Here is a 21,399-nt window from a genome sequence, read left to right on the forward strand (position 1 = left end):
TCCATGTGTACCTCTCACAAATTTCTTAACGGTCAGATTATCCTTTATCAATCTTGGTCTTCCCAGAAAACCTGATCCTAACCTCTTCGATAGCTTCATAGGGAAATTTTCTGATTTCATTAATTATTCTCTGGACCCCCTTAATTTAAAATCCTCCTCTCCCTGCCCAAATCTTCATTAAAAGTCTTTGTAGAAGTCACCTAAAGACCTTCTGGGGGAAAAAAATATGCTCAAGAGAAACCACAATAAAACCTAATCACTTAACAGAAACCGTCGATTGATTAACTAAAAATTTTCTGTTCTGGCTTGTTACAAAATGAGAGTTACCCTTAGAAAACAAAATTTTTGTTAAATGCAACATTAAAACACTTTCTAGGGCTATCCCAGTCTCCAATCAATGTGTTACACCTTTTATGGTCATTGCAGCACTATTTACAATAGCCAAAATATGGAACCAACCTAAGCGTCCATCCATAGATGAATGGATAAAGATGATGTGGTACATATATACAATGAAACATTACTCAGGCATAAAAAAAAAGAATGAAATCTTGCCATTTGCAACAATATGGACAGACCTACAGGGCATTATGCTATGTGAAATAAGTCAGACAGAGAAAGACAAATACCATATGATTTCACTTACATGTGGAATTAAAAAAACAATAATAATAAATGAACAAAAAAAACAGAAATAACCTCAAAGATACAGAGAACATTTTGATGGTTGCCCAATGGGAGGAAGACTGGGGTGATGGGTGAACCGGGGAAGGGATTAAGATGTACAAATTGGTAGTTACACAACAGTCATGGAATGTACGATATCGCATAGGGAATGTAGTCAATAATATTGTAATAACTATGTATGGTGTCAGATGGGCACAAGATTTATCAGGGTGATCACTTTATAAGTTATATAAATGTCTAATCACTATGTTGTACACTTGAAACTAATCTAATACTGTATGTCAACTATAATTTAAAATTTTTTAAATGTGTGTGATACCTTTTCTAGCTGTAATTTTTAAATTATGCAATGGAAATTGCGCTACCTAATTACGACCCTGAGGTTATAAAACCAAACATCAAAGAAAATTCATGCATATCTGATATGTATACTTTGTATGTTTTCATAAAACAATTTGCAATGAAAAGATTCTGAGCTAATTCAAATTTTAAGTTAATTAGAAAAATGAAGAAGTAGCTGCTCAAGGTCACTGAGCAAGTAAAGCCACAATTTAATCTTCAAAGTATGTATCTCCTCTCTTTTTCTCTGTGTTTACTGTCTCCAGCAAGCTTTTAGAAAAGCTTGATTTTTATAAGAGCAACTATGAAAGCACAAATTCCCATTGATGTTTAGATGACCTATTTCTCCTGAATTTAGAGCCCCAAAACAACTTCTCTAAATTTAAGGAGGAATGATCGTTTGTCACCTGCCATCTCACAACTTGTATCAAGTCTTTAAAATGTTTATGTTCTTTGACCCAATAATCCCACTTCTATGAGCTTTTTCTAGAGAGATAACCAGGAATGCACACACTGATTTATTTACAAAGATGTTCACTGTACCATTATTCCTATGAGCACAATGCTGCAGGGGAGGCACAGAACAAAAACAAAGGACCAGTTTTAAAAAAAATCACGGTATGTTCAGAAGATGAAATGTTATCCATCAATGAAGAAATATTTTTACTAATATGTCACAATATTCACCATATACTTTAGGAAGTAGAAAAACAAAATAATATTTGTAGTATCTCAGAGGTAAAACTACATTTAGAAGCAAAGAACAAACTTAAAAGGAGAGACACAAATTGTCAAAGTATTCGATCTCTCTATGCCTCCATTTCCTCATCTATAAAATAAGGATTACAAAACTTCTCGGGGTTACTATGAGAATTAAGCGTAAAAGATGAAATGAAGCATGCTTAAATAGTGCTTGACAAGTAGTAAGTGCTCAGTAAATGTTTAGTATTATTAACTTACGTCACATACACTGATAGACAAATTTGCAACACTTCAAAGAAAAAAAAGAACCAAAAAATAAACAGCATTCATAATTCAAAACCTAGAGATAGCCACAGTTACTCATGTTGATATCTGGGTTAATTTCTTTCAGGTATTTTAAAATGCATTAAATGTTCTATAAAATTGGTGTATTATATCATTTCTAGTGGTTACAAAATACTACAATGTTTTATAAGTATATTGTGTGTATTTACTCATTCAACCATTATTGAAATTAGGTTCAATGCTCCACTGCTATAAATATGGCAGTGAGTATCTTGATTGACATTCTTTGTACACAGCTCTCATTTATTTCCCCTAAAGAAAAAGTCTAGAAACAGAATTTCTATCTCAAATGGTATAAAATGCCTTGGCTTTATTCCCCTACTGACCTGCATGGAATACTAGGTATTCAAAAATGCCAGTTTTGGGGCGGCCGGATGGCTCGGTTGGTTAGAGCGCAAGCTCTGAGCAGCCACATTGCCGGTTCGATTCCCACATGAGCCAGTGAGCTGCACCCTCCACAACTAGACTGAAGACAACAAGCTGCCAGAGTGGTGGCCAGATGGCTCAGTTGGTTAGAATACGAGCTCTCAACAGTACGGTTGCCGGTTCAATTCCCGCATTGGATGGTGGGCTGTGCCCCCTGCAACTAAAGGTTGAAAACGGCGAATGGACTTGGAGCTGAGCTGTGCCCTCCACAACTAGACTGAAGGACAATGACTTGGAGCTGATGGGCCCTGGAGAAACACACTGTTCCCCATGATTCCCCAATAAAAACAAAACAAAAAGCCAGTTTGCTCCCTTTTCTCCACAGCCACTTAAAAGCTATTAATTGACTTTTTCATTGTAACCGTTTTTTTGTGTGTTTTTTGGTACAAGTGCTTATCAGGTATTTCTCCTTTTCCATTAGTTCCATTTAAAGGATCTCACTTTTCCTTTATATCATTCTAACATCCCCAAAACAATTCCAGTATTCATAACGTCAGTACAGTCCTCAAAACAGTTCTTAAGATTCTACTTTATGTGTCTAGAAATGGAAGTCCTGTCTTTCAGAAATATATCCTGAAATATGTACAGATGATGTTTTATGACAGAGGAATTACACCAAAATAATTGTGAATTGGGAACAGGGAGAGGAAAAGGTAACAACGAGCTGATAAATGCTGAAGCTAAGGAATGGGCACATGAACATTCACTCCACTATTCTGTTTAAATACCTTTTAAACTATCTTTGGTGGAGGCAATTGGGTTGTTTTAATCTTTAAAAGAAGATATAATTATTAAAATAGATAAAACAGTCATGTTTTAGCTTCTACCATAAGTCTTACAGAACAATAATTCAATGATTATGTTAAAAAAAAAAAAAAAATAAGACCAAACTATGTAAGCCAAATTCAAAAGCGAAGTAAACAACTACAGTATTTAGAATCTCTCAATTACACTTGCCAGGAATTCCCACAGATAAAAACAACATACTACAATGCCTTTTTCCAAACCATGGCTTCAGCATACCATGCTGAGTCTCCAAAACAATATTAGTATTTATATTGTGTACTACAAGAATACAATTATGCCTCTGTATGGGCCCACATGAATATTTGATAAGTAGTTTTATTATGTACTAGTATTAAATAATCCAAATTCTCTTGGTGCTTAAATCACATCTTGGTACCAAGTTAGGCACATCGTAAACAATACTTACAGATTAACAGTTAGATCCATCAAAGTGTTTATTTGTACCCAGGGGCATGCAAGCAAGATCAGTGAAATGAAAAAACTACCTTGCTGTGCATCTTTTATTAAGATGGATTGTGGGAAAATATCACCTTGTATATTTCTCCCTGTGTAGAAAACACATCACCTTGGAGTCAGGGCATGATAAGGAGAGCTTAGCAAAAAGAGTAAGTAACATATGTAGAGATAAGGTGATCAATGGCTGCTCCCCAGGTTGAAAACAAGGGTGAAATGGGCACATTAGAGACATGTTTTCCAAACAATTCACTGCAGTTAAAAAAAGAAAAAACAGAAACATTTTATATAAATGTACTTATGATACATTTTATATAACAACCCACTATATACATGCAGCCACATGATTGATTGGAAATAATCTGCAATACACTTTGACAATTTCCAAACTACTTTTTTTTCAACAAAGTTTTATGTTCAACTCAGTACCCACTAAGATAATTTCTTGACTTCACAATTTTAAATCCCTGGATTGAAAAATTGGCCCGGAGAAAAAACCAAGTTTGCATCTCCTCCTGCTTACCAAACAAAGAATATGGAAGAGAGTACCTGAAAGCTACACTTTCATGCCACCTAATCATCTGCCTGCTTGAATTCCTCTCTCCCCTGCACAGAAAATGACAGTATTACATACCTGGGAGCATGGGGAGCGGGGCACAGGAGGCACTGAAGTGGGTAGGAATCAAAGGACTGCTGCTTAGACACAGACACAGACACACACACACACACAGACACACACACACACACACACACACACCGCTAAGAGAAGATAATGTCTTAAATTTCTTCCTGTTCTAAAATTCTGTGTTGCTGCTCTAGGATTTATGAGTCCCTGAAGGGTAAGAAAAGATGTAATGACAACTCCCACAGTACCTAGCAAACTGGCTTTCATAAAAATACTAAAGCACTAAAGATTAAGCTCAATTAATACTATGCAAACTAAGCACAAATGTAAAGGTTTGTCATTTAAATGTTTTCCATACACTAGTAAATGAAAAAGCAATGCTATTGTATATTATTTAAAAACTCATAAGCATAAAAATGTTAAAACATATATAGTGTATATATATGTATGTGCATGTGTAATATATATATGTATCACAGAACAAATACAATTCACTGTAAAATTAATAGAAAATTCAGAACCAAATTAAACTAACTTTTAATTTCAATACCTTTTTTTCTCTGCCTGCTTAATGGTATTATCATCAATGAGAAAGGAAATAAGCAAAACATGGGCCCAGTATAAAAGGAAAATAACCATGGAGGACTGGACAATATGAAACTTTCAGAACTCAACCATGATTTATAGTACTCTAAAGTCCACCAGTTCTTGGCTCAAAAGACCTCCTCTGCTTTTATCTTAGAGAGAATAGTTTTCCCCAAAAGAAAAATCTTTTAATGATATAAATGTTTTTCCCTATTTATATTAATGTTCAGTAAACTATTATGGTTTAACTGAGGTGGGGGGAAGGTAAGAAAAAGGAGTCTACATACCGTGTTTCCTGAAAATAAGACCTAGCCGGACAATCAGCTCTAATGCGTCTTTTGGAACAAAAATTAATATAAGACCCGGTCTTATTTTTCTATAAGACCGGGTCATATAATATAATATAATAAATATAATATAATAAATATAATATAATACCGAGTCTTATATTAATTTTTGCTCCAAAAGACGCATTAGAGCTGATTGTCCGGCTAGGTCTTATTTTCAGAGAAACTGGGTAAAAGACTTCCAATTTTAAGTCACAATAAAACCATTTATAAATAAGGACAATAAGATCAATCCTTATACCTTTATATAAAATTATAAAATGCCATATCATGCATTAAAAGACACCTTTCTCAGGACAATCTGAAAATTATAACAACTCTCACTTTCTTTCCATAAGTTTTACCTAAAAATTTCCATTACTTTGAGGTTTTGAATACAATTATTTGGGGGAAAAAATCTAGATTTTACCAAAATCAATATAATTTCTGATTTTTTAAATGAGGAAAATGTTTACAAATGTTTTGGTTACTTAAAAGAATATTGTATTTTAATGATCCAATTCCAAATTTCCAGTTCTGGTTAACATTTCTCACCTTTTCTTGAATTTCTACATTTTAATTCCTACTAACTAAAATTAAACATACCTTTAAAAAGTTTCATGGAGAAGGACGTCAATTGTTCTTTGAAAGAAATAAAGGAAATAAAGGGAATTGCATTGGCAGAGGAAAGAAATAAGAATGGGAATGATGGGTGGTACAGGAGACAGGATGGGATTGGCCTCTCCAGGGGCTTCTCATTAAAGAATTGTTAGAGATAATGTCAGATGTCATTGGGGGCAGTTACTGTGGAGGTGTTTCTACAAACCACAGGGAGGCGTGCAGTAACACGGACTGAAAGTCAACCCTGAGCTCCCAAAATCTGCACTAAACTGACACTTACACAGACACAACTGTCACCATCCAAGTGCTTACAGACCAGTTGGAAGAGACATGTGTGATGTCACATTTTAGGTGCTCTAGGAGAAGTTATTTTCAAGCTACAATGAGGAAAAAGGAGGACAGTTACAAATTTAAGTGGAGGAGGGGACAGGAAAGATTTCACCAAGGAAGTGGTACCCAATGCCTCCGTTGCCAGAAGAGAAACTGGGGCAACAAACTACAACACTTTGCTCTCTTTGTGGAGCTGGATAACTGTTGATAGCAGTGTTTAAGTAATATATTAAGGTTTAATAAACATAACTGTTTCACAGTAGTCCTCCGAGCCATAACTTCCCAATGTGACAGGATCCAAAGTTGGGTGCCATCCCATACCCTCTTAGTTACACAACAGTGCCTGGCTTTATCCCCAAAATGGTTATCTTAGGATTGCCTCCTCCCCATGTTTACGAAAGAAAAGTATTGTGTCGGCTAAGTTTTACATTGATTGAGAGTTCCTCTCACTGTAGAAATTTATAAAGACTAAGAAGCAATTTATTCAAACCAACACCCTCTGTACAGGAAATAACACATTTTGAAGTTAGTAACAAAACATTCCAAATCAGTTTGGTCACTATAGATGGCCATATAGAACAAAAACATGCAACAAAGCTTAATCCTTCACATTCCAGGACATATAGTAACTCTAAAAGGACTTACACACAAAAGTCAAAAAGCCTCACCCCATCCCACTAACAGGCTTTATTCTTCACAGTGGCTAAGTCAGTCTAAACAAATTACAAATATAGGAGGGTTCACTGTACCCTAAAAATGATGCCCTAGAAAGCCAAATTAATTAAGTACCCAATAATAATAACAATAACAACCATTAATTAATGAAGATCTACTACATGTGAGAAGCTAGGTTAGGTGCTTCACACCCATTAACTTCATTTTAACCCAAACAAACCCATCATTTCTGTAAATGTTCAATGTTGCAGCTGTAGAAACTGACAAAGCCAGTAAATGAGCTGAGAAATACTGCACATCTGGATTCTTTTATATTTTAAAAGAATAAGCTGTTATATGGAGGTTTATGAGATAAAGTTCTCTAATTAAAATGCAATTATCATTTCAATATGCTTTTTTATTGAGTCTGAACCTCAGAACAAAAGCTAGAGATCTGTCAAATAGGATAATTAAACATAACCAACACAATTTATCTCAAATATTTCAAGAAGAAAGAATAAATCTGCTTTGCTAAAGGTAAAAAAAAAAAAAAAAAACAAGCAAACAAAAAAAAAACCAGGTAGGGAAAGACGTAATCATATTATGGCCGACAAAGCACAGAGATGCTTATGAGTATTTTAAGACTAAACTCGATCATCTCCCATTACTGTCTTACTATTAATTTAAAAGTTCAAGAACAACTATATAAAGGAAAATGACATTCCCCCGTTCAGTTAAAATTCTTAAAACATACTCTAACCTAAAATGTTTCCCAAAGATGGATGCTCAGTTTAAACACAGTGAAAACTCAATCAGCTGCAAAATTCTGTCAGCAGTTTCTAACATTATAGGGAAAAACCTGACAAAGTATCCACAAGTTACCAATTGCCATAACTATGGTTTAAAATGAAACTTCCCTCCATTCCACTTAAATCATCCCTTTTCTCCAGGACCCCTGCAGGCCTCCTTTCCTTTATTCCTGCTCTATGTGGACAGACTATTTGGTCCCTGGCTTAGTTTAGTGGAGTGCAGGGTCACTGGAATAATCCCTTTTGAATGTTGTCTCTGGACCAACTTCACAATTTAAGTTATGCTCCTCTTGTTAAGAATTTTAATAGACATTCAAACCATAATAAGGCTAGATGTAAATGCTAACTGTAAGATTTATCAGAATAAAGCAAAAAGGAAAAACAAACTAAGCTTTCTAGAAACCTAACACCAGGTACAGTATAATAGATAAAAACTGATAAAATCCTACTACCTTCACCGAGTCCAACTGCATATCAAGCAGGTAGTGAACAATGAATAAGACATAACGTTAGGTTACAACCTGAAGGAATCAGCAGTGTGGTATGATATCCTGCTCTAGGATCACCTGTCCTAAACTGTCCTAAAAGGAGAGTGTTGTTGCAAGTTCCAATATGGACAAATGGAGTTATTTCCAAACAACACACGCTGATCATTTAATACATCAGGCTTCTGAATTAACGCTGTGATTATACTTGAAGGTGTAATATACTCATGTAGGATTTGAAATGCGAGAGGAAATAAGATGTGGAAAGTGCAAAGTGAGGAATTGAGTCATTTCTGCCACTTCATCAGTTTTTTTTCACCCGCACTACTAGTTACATAAATCCTATATGGAATGCAATATTTCACTTATGACAATTTTCTCTTTTAAGACTTTCATAAACCTGTCAAACCATGAGCCACATGAACCATTTTTTGTTTTACAGATTCTCAGTTTTAAAAGTAAAAACTTTCATCACTCCAAACTAAACGCATTTTGATTGAAGATCACAGTACCAAACGATTATTTGATTATTACTTGTAAGCACCCGCCCTAGTTAATGTTTCAAAGTAATTAAAAAAAAATCATATCCCAGAAACTAAACTTAATGTCCTAATTTAATCTAAAGTGAACTCATGTAAAATTTCCTTTAAGATCGTTTTACCTTAAAATAATACAACCAAAATATTTCTCATTAGTTAATATTGCTAAAACACCAAAAATCTGAAATGTGACTTTGGGAAATTTATTTTTATAAATAGGTTTAAAAGGTTTAATCCCTACTGGATTTCCAATAACAAAAATAAATCCCATTAAGTATGAAACCAAAATTATTACAATCTGTCAACCCTTTTATTGCATCAATATGTGTTAGAAGACAAAAAGTCATTTAATCCAAGAGGAGATCCAAAGAGACTAAAAGTTAGATTAATATCTGAATAGTCAAATGTAAAACAAATCTGAATAAATCCATTCCCATTATAATTTCAGAGAAATGACCTCACAGACAAGGCAGCATAATGCATGTAGTACAGTTACACCACACTAAACTATATTAACTTAGGCAGAGTGATTTAGCCTCATTTATAAGAAGAAAGGGAGAGAGAGGAGGAGGGAGGAATAAGAGAGGGAGATAGGAAAACCTGTTAATAAAAAAAAAGATGGAGTGCATATTATCATTTTGCAAGTTTGTAGGCAGTAAATGATAGTAGCCTTCTTTACATACACACACACACACACACACACACACACGCATACACACACAATAAACATGTTGTCTGACCCCAACATACAAACAAAATCTTATATGAGAATCAAGTGTATTAATCTTTCTCAACATGCAGACTACTGCAAGATAATAGACTAAACTCCAAGATGCAGACTAACCTAGCAAGATACCTGGTAACAAATTAGCCAAGTGGACAATTAGTCCACAAGACACCTCAGGTAAAAGCAGAAGTACACTTACATATTCATGATTTTATTGGCCATTCTCCACCACCATAAAAATTGAATATTTAATGCTGTAAATATTCCATTACCCACCTGGAAGTCATAACAACTTTAGACTATTGCCATATAAACATATTTTTGTCAAACTACTATTGTAGAGTGTTAAGTATTATTCGAGGCTCATTGAACTGCAGACTGTTTCAAAATGCAAGTAAGACTTCCCTATCTCTAAATGAGGTCAACCCCTAAAGGTTCAATACAAGATATTTGTAAAATTAAACTTGAGACTTGTCTCTCTTACAAGAGATTTCAATGAATGCTCCACCACATGGAATGCTCCCTAACTGCATACAATTCAACAAATATTTATTGTATTGTTATTAGTTACAATAATGAAAAATACACAATTCTTTGTACTCCAAATAAATAGATGAATATTTCTAACACGACAGACTGTGATCAATCTTAGAACTGACATATCATAAAGGAAAATAGAGTATGTGGGTTAAAAATCAACCTGGTCGAGGGGATTTAAGAATTAGAGAAACAGGATTTGAGTGGAGCCTTTAGGAAAAAAAAAGAGGGGAGGTAGGATTCTGGAGGCAAAGATGTCATGACAGAAGATGAAAATGAGCTAAAGAAAAGAGGAGAAAAGAATCAAGTCTGGTTGCCTAAGTGATAGTAGTCTCAGAAAAGCAGACCATGAAGTTTAAAGAAAATGATAAAGCCTTCAATTGCAGGTAGGCTTTCAGTTTTCCACAATGAGGGAGTGTATTTATTAGTCAGGGTTCAGAGACTGTAGAGAAATGGAACCAATAGGATATATATAGATACATAAGAGGAGATTTATTATGGGAATTGGCAAACACAATTATGGAGGCTGAGAAGTCCCACGATACGCCATCTGCGAGCTGAAAAACCACAAAAGCCAGTGCTGTAATTCAGTACGAGTCAAAGGCCTAAGAAGCAAGTGAGCCAGTGGTGTGGCTCTCAGTCTGAGGCCACGGCGGGTGGAGGGGTACTGCTGTTGTTAAGTCCAAAGACGCAAAACTAGGAGCTCAAATGTTTGAGGGCAGGAGAAGATGGAGGTCCCGGCTCAAGGAGACAGAGCGAGCAAATTCGTCTTCTGCTTTTTTGTTCTATTTCTATCCTCAAGGATTGGATGATGTCCACCCACAGTGATAAAGGCGGATCTTCTTAGTCTGCTGGTAATTCAAATGCTAATCTCCTCTACAAATACCCTCACAGACACACCAGGAAATAACGTTTTACCAGCTCTCTGGACAACCTGTAGCCCAGTCAAGTTGACACATAAAAGTAACCATCACAGGGAGCCCCCCTGAGTTTTTGAGAAAGGAAGTGATATGAACAGACCTGTGATTACTAAAAGTTATCTTTGGAAGCAGATTAGATTGGGAACAGAGCCTAAAACAGAGTGGGACCAATTTGTAAAAAATATCGGCATTAAGAGCGAACTTTCCAAACTAGGGCGGTGGATATAAAAAATATGGGAAGAATGAACAAAGCACGGAAATAGAACTGAAAACATTTCACAACTGAACCAATGGAGCACCATCACTTTTCACAACTACAGCCTCCTAACCAGGCTCCTAAGCAACGTCCACACACAGCCCCGCCAATGCATCACCCCCACCACAGCCCAAGGCTTCGTTTTACAAAGTAAATCAAATCACATCTCAAGGCCCTCCACCCTTTCTCCCTACATGCCAGCAAAACTGGCCTTTTCATTTCCTAGCAGTTCAAGTTCTTTCCTGCCTCAGGATCCTTCCACACTGTTTCCTATATTGGGAAACCGGCACCCTGGCTTTTTCTTTTACCAGGTAAACCCTAAAAGAGCTTCAAATCTCATTTAAATGTCACTGTCTCTCTCCAATCTAACCTTGTGTCCCAACCCTTAAACTCTCTCTTGAAATACTTAGCACACATTGAGACATAAGTTTGTGTATATTTGATTGATATCTATTTCCCCATCAGACCAGTCCCAGAGAGCTAGGATTAAGACTATTCGTTACCTAGTGCCCAGCTTGGCACCTGGCACCGGGAGGAGCTCAGCAAACACTTCCTTAATTAGTCATAAATAAGCCACAAAAGATCACTTCAAGTTCCCAACTGGGAAAATGATAAAGGGAACATAGGAACATCAGGTTTGCGTATAAAGTCAAATTGTATCTGGGGTAGGCTGAGTTTGAAGAAATAGTGAGTGGCATAGGTCTGAGATGTATATGCGGAGTCATCAAATATTTAATGATCACTGAGCCAGAAGAGTAAATGTAACATTATTGGAAGAGGACGAGAAGCAAAATAAAGTCAAGGCAGATTCGAGAACACTTCTATTTAACTTGCAGGAAAAGAAAACAAATAGACAAAATGTTGATATTCCTAATATGTACAGAGCTCATAAAATAGAAAATACCAACAACTCTAGAGAAAATGAGGCCAAAGAAATGGAGTTAACAGAAAAAGAAATGCAAATGCTTCTACCATGTAGAAAGATATTCAGCCCAATGTGTACCTCAAGGTAAACATAGTATGTTATCTAAAAAAAATTCACTGTTGATTTTAATGGTTCTGAAATGTCTATAAAGAAGAAATTTTAAAAGCTAAAAAATATTCAATCTCACTCATAATGAGAAATGAAAATTAACAGTACAATGAACTTCTACTTGGCAAAAAACCCCAAAGTTTGTCATGTTCTGCTGATGAGGTTATAGACACCCTCGCACTTTGCTGATGGGAACACAAAGAGATAACATTCCTTTGAGGATAAATGTGGCAATATCTAGTAAAACTGCATAGTCATTTACCCTTTGACCCTGCAATTCCACATCTAGGAATCTGTCCCAAATACACAATGGCAAAATATAAAAAGATATCTATATGCACAAGACTAGGCATTGAGTACTATTTACAAAAAAAAAAATTAGAAACAACCCAAATGCCCATCAATTGGGAACTGGTTAAATAAACTATGTAGCTATAAAAAAGAATGAGTAATTTACTACTAAGGAGTGATCTCCAGGATTTATCAAGTAAAAAGCTAGGTATGTTGTATGATATCATTTATTTAAGAAAGGAGGAATATGAATAAATAGGATGCTTACCTTAAAAAAAATTCCAGAATGAAAGAATAAACTGAAATTTTTAAAACACGGTTACTTAGAAGGGGAAGGAAAGAAATGGAGAGAAAACAGAGAAGTTAGACTCCTCTGACTAAACCTTGTTTTGTCGATTTGACTTTGAAATCATGAAACTATTATATATGATTATAAAACAAAATTACATTTTAGAACAGTATTAAATATCAAAAATAAAATAAATGAACTTGAATGTATATGCGGTTGGTAGCATAATTAATTGTACAGAAAACAATTAGTAAGACTTGCCCAACCAGTATGGAGGGCAGCCTCTGAGAGGGGTCCAATGATCCCCACTTCCTGGTATTTTCACACGCTTAGGTAATTACCTTCTCTTAAGTATGGACTAGATTCAGAGACTTGCTTCTAAGAATAGAATGCAGAACACCAATGTTCATAGCATCGTTATTCACAATAGCCAAAACGGAGGAAACAAACGTCCATCAATGGATGAATGGACTCACCAAATGTGATGTATCCATTCAATGGAATATTATTCAGCCTTAAAAAGGACTGAAATTCTGACACACTATAACATGGATGAACCCTGAAGACATTATGCTAAGTGAAATAAGCCAGTCACAAAAGGACAAATACTGTATGATTCCACTTATGAAGCACCTACAGTAATCAAATTCAGAGAAAGTATAATGGTGGTTGCCAAGGGCTGGGAGAAGAGGTGAATGGTAGGTTATTGCTTAATGGTATAGTTTTGGTTTGGAAAAATGAAAACAATTCTGGAGATGGATGGTGATGATGGTTGCACACCAGTGTGAATGCACTTAATGCCAACGAACTACACATTTAAAAATGGTTACAATGGTGAATTTAATGTTATGTATATTTTACCACAACAATGTTTTTAAAGGAATGCAGCATATGTTGTGGGCTGTCACTCTAAGAATAGGTTATGAAAAGGCCACGGCTTCTGTCTTGGACACCCTTTCTCCTTTGCTCCAAACTAACAACCAGCCGCTGTATTATTAGCTGCCCGATGGTCTCTGGCCAACAGCCTGAAAGGACCTGAGACCTGCCAATAATCACATGAGTGCTTGAAAGCACCCCAGAAGGATTCTTTGTGCCACCCTCCCACTGAGCCTTGGGATGAATGTGGACTCAGCTGATACTTAGGATGCAACTTTATGAGACCCTGAGCCAGAGGCACATAGTTAGGCCACAAGGTACAGAAACTGACCCACAGCCACTGTGAGATAATAACGTTTGTGTTAAGTCACTAAGTTTTGGGGTGATTTTTTACACAGCAATAGATAACTAAGAGTCTCGGGCTCTATCAACTAAGCTAGCCAAACGTCACTCAGCAACACAGGAATAGGGGAATGTATCCTACACCTGAAAAAAGAACTGAAAATTCCATTGCTGGGTAAACAGATGCGTCCCCAACTTACAATGGTGCGACTTAACGATTTTTCAGTTTTACAATGGTGCAAAAGCAATATACACTCAGGAGAGCCATATTTCAAATTTTTAATTTTGATCTTTTCCTAGACTAGCAATATACAGTATGTTACCCTCTCAAAACGCTGGGCAGCGGCAGCGAGCGACAGCTCCCAGTCAGGCACGTGATCACGAGGGTGAACAACCAATACTCTGCAGTGTCCTGTGTTGCCTGCCAGTGTTTACCTGGATATGTGTTCTGAGCATGGTTAAGGTAGGCGAGGCTAAGCTATGATGTTTGGTAGGGTAGGTGTATTAAATGCATTTTCAACTTGCTATGGTTTATCAGGATGTAACCCCATCGTGAGGAGAGGAGAAGCTGTATACACAAGAGAAAACAGTGCACAGGTCCACCAAAGACATATACAAGAGTGTTCATAGCAACTTTATTCATAATCGCCCCAAACCAGAAGTATCCCAAATATCCATCAACTGGGGAATGGATAAAAAATTGTGGTATTTCACACAATGGAATACTAGAAGGCAATGGAGAGAAAAAAAAACAACCCAAAGTACTATTGAATGCAACATGGGTAAATCTCACAGACATAATATTGAGCGAAAGAAAGCAGACAGAGACAAAACTTTAATGTAGGTATTGCTATTCTGAGACTGTTGTGTGTAGTAACAGGGTACTATAAATGAGTAATCACGCAATGTTCGAATTGTATTATTCCTGGTATCATTGACAATCAGAATTCTAAGCTGAGAGAAAGATACAAATGAAAATTTCAAAAGAGTAAGATAAAATCTTGTAGTGCTGAAACCTGAATTAGATGTATCACTGCGAATTCACGAGGTTCTCTATCTGAAAATTTTTTTCCTAGTTCTGATGACTGAAAAGGCCTAGAAACAGTGATCAATGAGAAGCCCTAGAGCTCAGGTTGTAGTCTTGAAATTCCATTCCCCAATAAAGGAATCAGGGCTCCGTAAAGAAACTGCTGATACCAGGTGTGGGGAGGAAATGTTCGTGATGAGCCTGGAATGCATTGTCATATTATTAGGCTGGTGCAAAAGTAATTGCAGTTTAAAAAGTTAAAAATTACTGCAAAAACCGCAATTATTTTTGCACCAACCTAGATAAAGACGCTACCAAAAACTACTAATAGCATCATGTTAAAATAATTCAGTAATCAACTTGAAAAGGCTCCCACTAGCCAAAGATTAAATAATTTAAGCATCAATAAGGATAATGACCATAAATAATTATTTTAAAAGTCCAGTATGTTTAAATTTAAGAGTTCACAATGGGTCCGGGGGAGAAGGGAAGACCGCACGTAATTGGTCATCACTGGAAAAGGCTAATATAACCAACACATTTTTTAAAATTGGTAAGCCAAGGAAAACTACCAAGATTTCATCCAACCTTTCTCACTATACAGTCACGCACTGCTTAATGACAGGGATACATTCTGAAAATCGCATCGTTAGGTGATTTTGTTGCTGTGTGACCATCAGAGTGCACTTAGATATAGCTAGATGGTACCGCCCACTGCATACGTAGGCTGTATGGTGCAGCCTACTGCTCCCAGGCTACCAGCATGTTACTGTACAAAACACGACATTAAATCAAGCACAAGAGAAAATGACGCAACCAAGAGATGTGCTAAACATGAGATGTCTGAAGCTGCTGCTGGCATAACAACATATTGTTTTACAGCACAGTAGAAAGAGTACACTCTAAAATAATGATAAAAAGTATACTATAGTAAATCATAAACCAGCAACATAGTCATTTATTATCATTATCAAATATTACCGTATTTTGCAGTGTATAATGTGCTCCCGTGTATAATGCGCACCCACATTTTTGGCCCAAACTTTCAGGGAAAGAAATCTTTCATTTTTTTATTCAAATTTTTATTTGTTTACATGTAGGTACTTGTTTTTGTATTATAAAGGAATTTTAGCATTTATTTTATAACATTATGGTTCAAGAAATTTTACGTAACAAATCATCACAAAACACAAGAATAGATACAAGGTATAAGAAATGTTATATACTGAGAACAAATTTACGGTATCTATGCATCATAGAAGGCCAAGAACTCTTTGTCGTTGCAAGTTTGTCGTAAGTTCAACAAAACCAATGATCGCATTCAAGGGTATTATTTTGCATATGGATGTCATTATTGATTTCTAGGGTTACACTTTTAACCCTTAAGCATAACTAAAAGAATTAAAAACATTTATATAGATATGGAATTAGTACTACCCATGTGTAATGCACATTCTTCTTTTTCCCTCACAAATTTGGGCAAAAAAGTACACATTATTATACACAGCAAAATACGGTATGCACTTACATAATCTTACATGCTATACTTTTATACAACTGGCAGCACAAGCTTATTTACAGCAGCATCACCACAAACACGTGAGTAATGCATTGTACTAGGATGTTATGACAGCTACATTGTCACTAGGCGATAGGACGTTTTTAGCTCCATTATAATCTTATAGGACCACTGTCGTACATGTGGTCCCTCATTGACTGAAACACTGTTATGTGGCCCATGACTGTACAGACTCTACTACAGGGCAACAAATAGTACATGAGGAAGTTTCTCTTTATAGACATTCCACCCAATATATGAACAGTAAAGTTACAGTATTAAAATATCACTATCTTGCAAACCCTAATGATTTAATAGAGCTAAAGCAGGGAGTCTATCACCTGTTTTTGTAAATAAAGTTTTACTGGAACACAGCCATGCCCAGTCATTTACATTTTGTCTATGGCTCCTTTCCCATTACCGACGGAGTTTAGTAGTTGCTGCAGAGGAGACCAGATGGCCCACAGAGCCTAAAATATCCACTACTTGCTCCCTTACAGAGAAAGTTTGCCAACCTCTCATCTAAAGCATTGAGCACAAATGGCAACTAATCAGAAACAAGTAGACGTATGCACCACAGACACTTGCCAAGGGCATAGACTGGCCAAAAATAGTCAAACCTGAATTTGAGGAAGTCTCTAGATCTACCAATTAACAAGAAATACAAAGAATAAATGAGTATGTTTCACAGAAATGTAATCAGAAGCATCCACATCTACAGGATAAAGACCCAATTTGTACAAATAAATTTTAAGGACAAAAAGGGGAGGTGGGGGTGGAGGAGAAATCTTAAGAGAAAAAATCAACCAATTGCAACGGGGGGAGGGCTTATGCAGATCCTGATTCAATCCAGTCAACTGCTTTAAAAATGTATGAGAGAATTAGAATTACCACCATCTGGATATTTGATTATATTGGAATTGTTATTTTTTCATAAGGGTGATATGGTATTGCGGTTATATTTCTCTAAAAGAAGATCTTATACTTTCAGAATACACACTGAAGTACAAATAAATTTTAAGTCTAAGATTTGCTTTAAAATAATACAGGAGTGGGAGAAATCAGTGGGAGACAGACAATTCGGCCATGACTCGATAATTACTGAATCCAAGTGATGAATACAAGGGGGTTCATTATACAAGTCTATCCACTTTTGTGTATGTGTTACATTTTCTATAATAGAAATTAAAAATAAGGCAAAAGATTTCATCTTCGGACACAAGAAAAAAATCTGAAGTAAAAAGAATAGGTTAGGAAGTATGCTAGAGAGCCCCAAAATGGCAACCTGACGTGACCAGGTGTGCAGCCTCCCAAAAAAGGGGTAAGAAGCCAAGCTTGAAAAGAACTAGTTTAGAGATTGAGTAAATGATTACTGAGTAGATCCAAACTTAGTTATGTGACCTTTTCCAACTGCACCAAGCAGCCAGAACTAGGAAGAAAGAATGTAGATGGAAAATTAACAGGTTTGAGATTTGGTAAAACAGGTTCTTCAGGATGTTAAAGGCAAGAGAATGTAATATGCTGAGGGTTTGGGTGAGTAAAAAGCTAATGAGGCTAGGAAATAACTAACTTGCTTAGAAAAAACAAGATAATGCCCAGAAACTATAAGTCATAACAAAGACAAAGAACCAATTTGAAAAGTATGATATGATACTTTTCAGGGTTATGACCATGACAGGAAACTTTCCAAGACCTCAGAAACGGAAGTGCTCCAGGTGATGACGAGGTCTAAGGCAAGAAGTAATAGGTGTGAATAGTACACGACCTTTGAGGCTCCCATCCTGGTGAACTAATGCTGGTTTTTTAATTGGTTCCAGCTACCCGCCAAAGAATCCCACCCTTCTCCCAAGCTCATTTCAGAAGGTAGGTATCTGTATGTTTTAAAAAGGGTCCTATGATTAGAACCACTGGTCTAAGATGTACTGATGCTGGAAAATTACTAAGGTGAAAATGATGGATGCTAGACAAGACAAGGAAGCAGGATTAGAGCCACTAATACAATAAAAGAGACAGAAAGGGAACATCTTAGTCAAACGAAAAAAAATTCTAGAGGTCATTAATAGTAGAGAAGGATAAGAATGTGGAGAGGAGTAAGACATCAACTTCAAAAGAAAATAGCTCATTAAAAATTATTCTGTGAAACTGATTTTAAAAATGTTCTGATAGTGAGAACCTTATTCTAACTCCAACAATTCAAAGAAAATAGTCTAAAAATATCTCTATCAGATAAATTAGGAAGAAAAGGTATCCTCAAAAAAACAAAAATCTATCAATTTGTTCATTATCGTCGTTAAGCGTTAGGTATGAAGGCACCAAAAAAAACCTTATAAATTGTTTTAGTTTAATTCACTCATTTCATAGATGAGAAAACCAAGTTCCATTAAGGCTAACTAACTTGTACTCAAGAACACAATGCAATTAGTGATTAGAACTAGAGCTGAAATGTACACCATTCTTCACTGACCTCCCTGCATTGTATCCTCATCTAACACCATGGTTTCCATTTGGTAACTTACTTCCTAACAATGCCAAATGTCATTATGTATTTTCATTCATAAATAGCAGTCATTTAGGAAAAATCTGTTGACTGACAACTCAAAATGAGCCTACTTCAATAATTTTACTTTAAAGGTCTCCAATTTCGGCAACTTGTTTTGTTCAATTTTACTCCTCTTCTCCTCCGCCCCCCCCCCCCACAAATAAAGTGTTCTGAGTAAATCCCAGAGATGTTCAAAAACAAGTTGGCTAACTAGCATCTATGATTCCAAAAAATGCTAGAATATGAAAAGGCACACATAGTTGCATGCTACAAAAGGAAGAGCTGGCATTACACACCTCTCTTATCATCTCCATAAATGTGTGCATAATATACAATTGCTAGGAAGTAAGCCGTTCTTGACCCACTGTATTCAAACACCTAAATAGATAAGAAAAGACAGTAACAGGATAAACTACCTCAGCGTTACAATCAGGGATTACAAAGTACACACACATAAAGTTCATTATGTATTTTTATATTTATTCATTATAAATATTACAGATTATACTGTACCCAGAATATAATATGGAAAGAATGTTTTGAAGCCTCCAAAAACCTGATGTTACTGCTATTTTCAGATGTGATTTCTTTAAATTAGCAAAAAGTGTAGGTATTATTCATAGGTTAAAAAAAAAGCATAAAAAAGGGGAAGGCAATTCAAAAACTGTTTTACAAGTTTCTATTTTTTTTTTTTTTTAAAGTACATATCCTTACCACTTAGAAAGTATTGATGAGGCACAGAGTTTGTCGACAAGACACCAAATTTGGAAAGGATCCATCTAGAAGACTTTTCAATCTGGAGCTTGTACTTTATAGGCACGCAAGTGGGCACACTCGTGCAAAGCAGTAGTGATTCACCATGTACAAAGCAGAATATGGAATGGTAAAGTCTGGAAGACAAAAAAAGAGAGAAAAGAAATATGGTTGGTTATTAGCAACACCCATGTTTAAAACAAAAGTTGTAACATTTTAGCAGTTTTCATATAACATATATCATTGTTCAAATTCATTTTTATAATTGAGAATTTGGCCAAGAAGAACTTACTTATGGAAAAAAAAACAATCTCAACTATACAGGGAAAGAATCTATCTGGAGAGAGAAAACAAGAAAAGGAGAATTAGTCTTCTAAAGGTTTTAATTTAAATATTTTTTCACCACCCAAAACACCTTTCTCAAATATATGATGTATTTACTTGCCATCTAAACATAATTACCTGTTTCATGATGACACAAGGCCATCATCATAAGAGCGTTTACATAGTATTTAAGGATATATATACATTATGGGATTGGGGTAATGACCCCTGCCTTTCAAGAGTTACCCTAAGAAGTAAGTAGCCACCATTGCTAGTGGTAGTGGCACTATCTATAAAATTAAGAATGCATTTCTCCTGTTTCCACAATCCTCCTTCTGGGACATTTTTCTACAGATATATAGAAATTGCAGAAAATAAAGTATACAGCAAGACTATGGTAGGATTATTAGAAAAAGTGAAATACTGAAACCCCAAGAGGATTGGTAAAAACACCTATGATACATCCATAAGAAGAAATATTGTGCAGCTGTAAAAATGAGTAAGGAAGTACTCTGTTCTTCTATGAAAAGATCACCAGAAAATATTAAATAAGCAGAGTACAGAATGATATATATATATAGTATGTTAATATTTGTAAAGAGCACTGTTAAGATAATAAGAAATTGGTAAAAATGGCTACCTATAAAGGACAGTAAAGAAACAGGGATGGGAGTTCAGACTTCTCACTGTGTCATTTTGACTTCCGAAACATGTAAATGTTCAAACAAAATTAAATTTAAGACAATTCTCCCAAGTAAGCTTCACTTTTACTTTTTCATCCCTTTTTCATCAAAAACATGGGCTGTTATATGATCGATATAACAAGGCTACTTTCCTGGAAAAATCAAATGCAAATTAACTTTCTTGTCCTTCAGAAAAAACCCTTCTTCCTACTGGTAGCATTTCAACAAATGTTCAATACCTGCTATGCCTACTTTGTATCAGAACCATACAAGTATGTATCAGTGAACAAAACTAAAAATTCCCTGCTATAGTGACCTTAAAACTCAACTGTTACCAATTTACGCATTATTAGTGAAGATACAGTAAAAAAGGCATAAATATACATTGCTAAAGGAAATGTAAATTTGACAACCATCTTGAAAAGAAATAGTCAATATGTAACAGGAATCTTTAAAATATTCATAGCTATTGACCTGGTACTTATACTTTTGTGAACTCAAAATACAGACA

The 21,399-nt window shown here is 35.6% G+C and overlaps 1 protein-coding gene across 3 annotated transcripts in view; it reads right to left on the reverse strand.

Moving 5' to 3' along the window:
- Positions 1–21,399, reverse strand: part of FRYL (FRY like transcription coactivator) — a 236,148-nt gene that overhangs the window by 188,916 nt on the left and 25,833 nt on the right. For all 3 annotated transcript variants that reach the window (XM_019741013.2, XM_074324663.1, XM_019741016.2), the window contains exon 2: positions 19,843–20,018. The gene's annotated coding sequence lies outside the window, so the exon portion shown is untranslated. The remainder of the gene's footprint in view (positions 1–19,842; positions 20,019–21,399) is intronic.

Source organism: Rhinolophus sinicus, linkage group LG02 (assembly GCF_036562045.2).
Source record: "Rhinolophus sinicus isolate RSC01 linkage group LG02, ASM3656204v1, whole genome shotgun sequence".
In the NCBI taxonomy this organism is placed as follows: Eukaryota; Metazoa; Chordata; class Mammalia; order Chiroptera; family Rhinolophidae; genus Rhinolophus; species Rhinolophus sinicus.